We start from the raw sequence: 6,000 nt of genomic DNA on the forward strand, positions 1-6,000 counted from the left end.
CAATGGTTCACCCCTCACGGGAATCGAACCTGGGTCCTCTCACTTGCAAGGCGACCATGCTAACCATTACGCTACAAATCACCCTGTTCTAGTGGGACACTGTTAGAAGGTTGTAGGTTCAAAGCCCACTCTGGGCCAACTTAGTTGATCTTAATTGCAGTATCAGTTGATAAGCTGCAGTTGACCTCAATATCCCTCGGTTATAGAAGACTTAATAAGGTTCCCTAACATAAACTCATCACTCTCCGGAGACCCTTTCTGAAATGCTAAATCAAAAACAATAATTACAGATATGTTAAGCAGTCGGACGAACTAGCCTAGGTTCAGAGCCGTTTTCGGCAATGTTACAACAGATAGCATTTAGGTAATTCACAGTTGGAACAGGTCATGAAACTGGACTAATTTAAGAAAATCCTTAATCATGGGCGACAGTTAGGTAGATATTTTAAAAAGGGAGGGAAAATGGGTATTTTTTTTTCATTAACCCTAACCCTAACCCTAATTCTCGCATCCTATGCAATTTGTATACATTCATTGGAGACTTGGGACAGTATTCTATGCATTATTGCCATCTAGTGGAACAGAGTTAACAGAAGAGACACCATGACTGGAAATCTGCAATAAAAACAGAAAAGTGCTGTTAATTCACAACAGGTCGCTCAGCATCAGAATGAGAAAGACAGGTTAACATTGAATATAAGAACATAAGAATTTGCTAAGACGAAAGAAGACCAAGATCCATCAACTTGCATTCCACCATCCTGGCAGTCGCATGCACATGTCATGTCCCAAACTAAACATTGTATCCCCAGATATTATTTCCTAACAGAAATCTAGCTCATTTGTTCCTGAAAGAATCAACATTTTCTGCTTCTATCGGCAAGTAATTGTGTCTATGACTCGTGCTCAGTGCCCATGATTGATGAAGGCTCCTCCCAAAATAGGAGCTCTCTCTCTTTCAGATGCCAATTGATCTGCTGTGGGTTTGCAGCAGTTTTTGATTGTCGTCTTGCGTGTCCATGTTGTTTACTGCATGATATTTATTCATCATTCACCTCTTGCCTTGGAGAATCCTTTAAACATGTACGGCTTGTTGTGCTGTACCCCGTCAATAGATATTCTGTGGCTGCTATGACTTGGTGTTTGTTCCAAGTACAAACAGTAATGCCGTGAATCCTGATATCCAACCTACATATATACTTGCAGGTAATTCAGGATCATTCAGGATCCATCACTGGTTTAGGCAGGATTAAATGGAGCGCATTATCCAGATCCGTGAAATCAGATACCTGTTAAATGATATCCTGGCCATTTCAGTTTCAAACTACCTTTCTAAATAAAGAGCAGGTTCTGAGTATTATGTTTTTCTCCAGACTGACATAATTTCACTGTTTTGTCAAAGTCTTGCCTGCTGTTTCTAGTACTTTTCTACATTGTGGACTAGAACAGGTAGACTTTAAAGATCTCGAGGCACTATTCGAAAAAAGAAGTGTCCTGGTCAATAAATCCCCCAGATGAAATGGATGGCCAAATTAGCAGCCATTTATGCCTATAAAATACAGTGAGGTGTCCTGTCAAGCATTCTGAAATATCCTCTCAAACATGAAAGGTACTCTCTAAAAATACAACAACAACAACAAGATTCCATTTATAGAGCGCCTTTCACGTCAGGAGGACGTCCCAAGTCGCTGTACAGTTGGGTCAAGACCCGAGCATTGGGGGGAAATGGTCAGGATGAGGGGAGGGAAGGGAGGGAGCGAGGAGGGGGTAGAGAGTCGAGAGCGGAGCTGAAGGCTGAAGGTCAAAGAGAAAGGTCTTGAGACCGGCCTTGAAGGAGGAAAGGGAGGAAGCGGCGAAGGCACTGGGGATGGAGTTCCAGAGCCTCGGGGCTGAGAGGCTGAAGGCCACCGATGGTGGGGCGGTTGGGGCGGGGGATGTGGAGCAGACCGGAGCCAGAGGAACGGAAGGTACGGGCAGGTAGGTAGGGGGATAGTAGGTCAGAGAGGGAGGAGGGAGTGAGGCCGTGAATGGCCTTGTAGGTGAGGATGAGGATCTTGAATTCGATCCTCTGGGGGATGGGGAGCCAGTGGAGGGGGGCGAGGGAGAGGGTGGGAGTGATGTGGTCGCGGTGTCTGGTGTGGGACAGTACACGAGCTGCAGAGTTCTGGATGACCTGCAGTGTGGAGGGAGGTGCCGAGAAGGCCGGCGAGGAGAGAGTTCCCATAGTCCAGCCTTGAGGTGATAAAGGCGTGGACCAGAGTTTCAGCCGCGTGAGGGGTGAGGTAGTGCCGTAGTCTGGCGATATTCTGGAGGTGATGGAAGGCGGTGCCAGTTGTGGCGCAGATATGAGGAAGAAAGGACAGCTCAGGGTCGAACAGAACACCGAGGTTCCTGATGGCTTTGAGAGGTGGAGAGTGCGGCCTTGGATGCTGATGTTGTCAGCGCCTGAGGTGTGGAGGCCCTGACGTGAGCCAATCAGGAGGGCCTCAGTTTTACCCGCGTTGAGCTGAAGAAAGTTGTCTCTCGTCCAGGACTCAATGTCAAACAGGCAGGCTGTCAGGACATCGATCACTTCTGAATCCATATCTTGCATTATCCAATTTAGCGGTCAGCGTTGATGCCAATGGGCTGTCAATCTCCACTATGTTTCTGGAATTTTCCTTCACTTCCATTACCTTGACTCCCTGCTTTTTCTTTCTTTAGTTATTGAACCAGTGCTTGCTGATGGCCTCAATATCCTTTTCACTAATGAAGTGAATAAGAGACACAGAGCATGCTTCAGATATACTGTGTGCCGTTTATTACATTGGCCAAATTATTCGTTCATTTTCAATGTAGTTTGACTCAAACTGTGGGTGCTCAAAATAAGTTATTTACGTCAGCGAAAAGAATAAGTTGGAAGGAATCAGAAGGTAAAATGAGATAGCAAGGGAGGGTAGTAGAGGGAATAGGAGAGTAAGGGGCTATTCATTTCTTAGGTTATAACATGTTTTACATTGAATTCTCATTCCGTTTGAGTCTCTCTATGTACTATTCAGCTAGTTGATTGAGCACTAAATTTAGGACCAATCTAGATTCAATTCCAAATGGGCCAACTTGGCTCTTCACCATTTTTAAAGTCAATAACACTTTAGAAAGAAAGATTGGCAGGTAAAACAACAAAAGAGCAGTGGGAAGTCTTCAAGGATGAGATAGCTCGGGGACAGAATAAATACATTCCCACAAAAGGAAAAAGTAGGGCTTCCAAACCTCCCTGGATGACAAAGGTAATTGTATCTAGAATGAAGCAGAAAAAGGAGGCGTATGACAAATGTCAAACTCAAGACACAGAAGACAACAAAATAGAATATAGGAAGTGCAGAAGAGGTTTGAAAAAGTTTATATGGACTTTCAAAAGGCATTTGACAAAGTGCCACATGAAAGACTTGTAAGAAAGATAGAAGCCCATGGTATAAAAGGGAGAGTGGCAGCGGACCCAGAACGGGCCGGGAGACAGAAAGCAGAGAGTTGTGGTGAACGGCTGCTTTTCTGATTGGAGGGAAGTGTACAGTGGTGTCCCCCAGGGATCTGTATTAGGACCACTGCTCTTCTTAATATACATAAATGATCTGGACTTGGGTATAGCAAGCACCATTTCCAAGTTTGTAGACAACACAAAGTTAGGGAGGGGGTAAACAGTGAGAAGGATAGCAGCCAACTGCAGGAAGACATAGACAGATGGTAAAATGAGCGACACATGGCAGAGGAGTTTCAATGTGGAGAAATGCAAAGTAATGCATTTTGGTAGAAAGAATGAAGGGAGGCAATATAGGCGGTAATACAATCTTAAGGGGGGTGAAGGAACAGAGAGACCTGGGGGGGCAGGTAAATGAATCCTTGAAGGTGGCAGGACAGGGAGATACAGCTGTAAAAAGGGCATATGGGATACTGGGCTTTATAAATAGGGGCATAGAGTACAAGAGTCAGGAGGTTATGATTAACCCATATAAACACTGGTTGGGCCTCAGTTAGAATACTGCGCCCAGTTCTGGGCACCGCACTGTAGGAAGGATGTTAAGGCATTGGAAAGGGTACAGAGGAGATTTACGAGGATGGTACCAGGAATGAGGGACTGTGATTATGAGGAGAGGCTGGAGAGGCCGGGATTATTCTCATTGGAGCAGAGAAGGTTACGAGGAGACCTAATAGAGGTCTTCAAAATCATGAGGGGATTTGACGGGTTAGAAAGGGAAAAACTGTTTCCATTGGTGGGAGTGTCGGTGACTCGAGGTCACAGATTCAAAATAGTATCTAAAAGAAGCCGAGGGGAGGGGAGAAGAAATGTTTTCACGCAGTGAGTTGTTCGAATCTGGAACGCATTGCCTGAAAGGGCAGTCGAGGCCGATTCGATAACTACTTTTAAAAACGCGGTGAACGGGTATTTGAGGAGGACGGGTTTGCAGGTTATGGGGAAAGGGCCGGGAGTGGGACTGACATTAATTGCTCTATTCAAAGAGCCGCACAGACTCGATGGGCCGAATGGCCTCTTTTTGTGCTGTACGATTCTATGATTCTAACACAAGTCACAGTTACTTTTGCTAAAAAAAAGAACTTTTGCAGGCAAGAGGGTGTTAGGTCTCACTTGGGTTGAACATTGCAAACATAGTCTGCATTAACTCATGGCACAGTCGATGTTTAATCGAGCTGCCTAGCCTGTTTGACACTCGAAGATGTAGACACGTTTTCAATTGTGCAAGTCAAAGCCCTAACTAGTAAGATGATCCGAGGAACAAATGTTTACTGGCGGCAATGATGTACCAATGCTACTGTATATATTTAGCAGTATTGCCACCGGTGTCAAATGGAACAGATGGTTTATAATATGCAAATATTAACATCTGTTACAAAGAGAAACTCTGCCGTTAAAGCAGTGACTGGATTTCCAGCACACTCCTGCAGAGGTCTGTAAACCCAATGTTTAGCGAGCATTGAGGTACATGGAAGACTGTTAATGACATATACTCGCCAAATAAATTTCCTAGCTGAGCTATTGCCGAAACACAGACAACAATAACAACTTGAATTTATATAGCGCCCTCCACGCTGGATGGCGTCTCAGAGCACTTTACAGTAATGGATCCCGGGGCCATGCCGGGGTGGGGGGGGGGCCAGGGGGAGGGGGGGGGAGCTGATCAAAGGCGCGCTCGAAAAGAAAGGTCTTCAGCGGAGACCTGAAAATGGGAAGGGAGGGGGTGAGACGAAGGGAGTGAGGAAGGCAGTTCCAGAGCCTCGGGGCATAGTGGCTGAAGGCACGGCCGCCGAGGGTGGAGGGGAGGACTCGGGGGACAAGGAGGAGGCCAGAGCCAGAGGAACGAAGGCAACGGGTCCTGTTTTGAGGAGAGAGGAGGTCAGAGAGGTCGGGGGGGTGCAGAGGAGTGCAGGGACTTGAATACGAGGGTGAGGGTCTTGAAATGGACCCTCTCTGGGATAGGAGGCCAGTGCGGTCCGGCCAGGACTGGGGGGGTCGGGGAGCGGAGTGTGGGGGTGGGGGGGGAGGGCCAGGACTTGGGGGGTCGGGGAGCGGAGTGTGGGGGTGGGGGGGGGAGGGCCAGGACTTGGGGGGTCGGGGAGCGGAGTGTGGTGCGGGTGAGGTGCGGGCGGCAGAGTTCTGAATAAGTTGGACTGTATGGATGGTAGTGGAGGGGAGGCCGGAGAGGAGGGCGTTAGAGCAGTCCAGCCGAGAGGCGACAAAGGCATGGACTAGGGTTTCAGCGGCTTTTGGGGAGAGGTATTGGCGGAGACGGGAGATCCGTCGGAGGTGGAAGAAAGCGGTGCTGGTGAGAGACACCTGTGTATCATTATCAAATATTTTTGTTTTTGCACCAAAAGCTACAACATTGTTCCCAATTATATCAAAAAGCTAATATATTACACACACACACACGCACATACGCAAGCGCAGATTTTTTATCATTATACAAACACAAAACATAACCACTCCTTTTCAAATCGTATTTATTT

Source organism: Callorhinchus milii, unplaced genomic scaffold (assembly GCF_018977255.1).
Source record: "Callorhinchus milii isolate IMCB2004 unplaced genomic scaffold, IMCB_Cmil_1.0 Scaffold6, whole genome shotgun sequence".
NCBI classification, from domain to species: Eukaryota; Metazoa; Chordata; class Chondrichthyes; order Chimaeriformes; family Callorhinchidae; genus Callorhinchus; species Callorhinchus milii.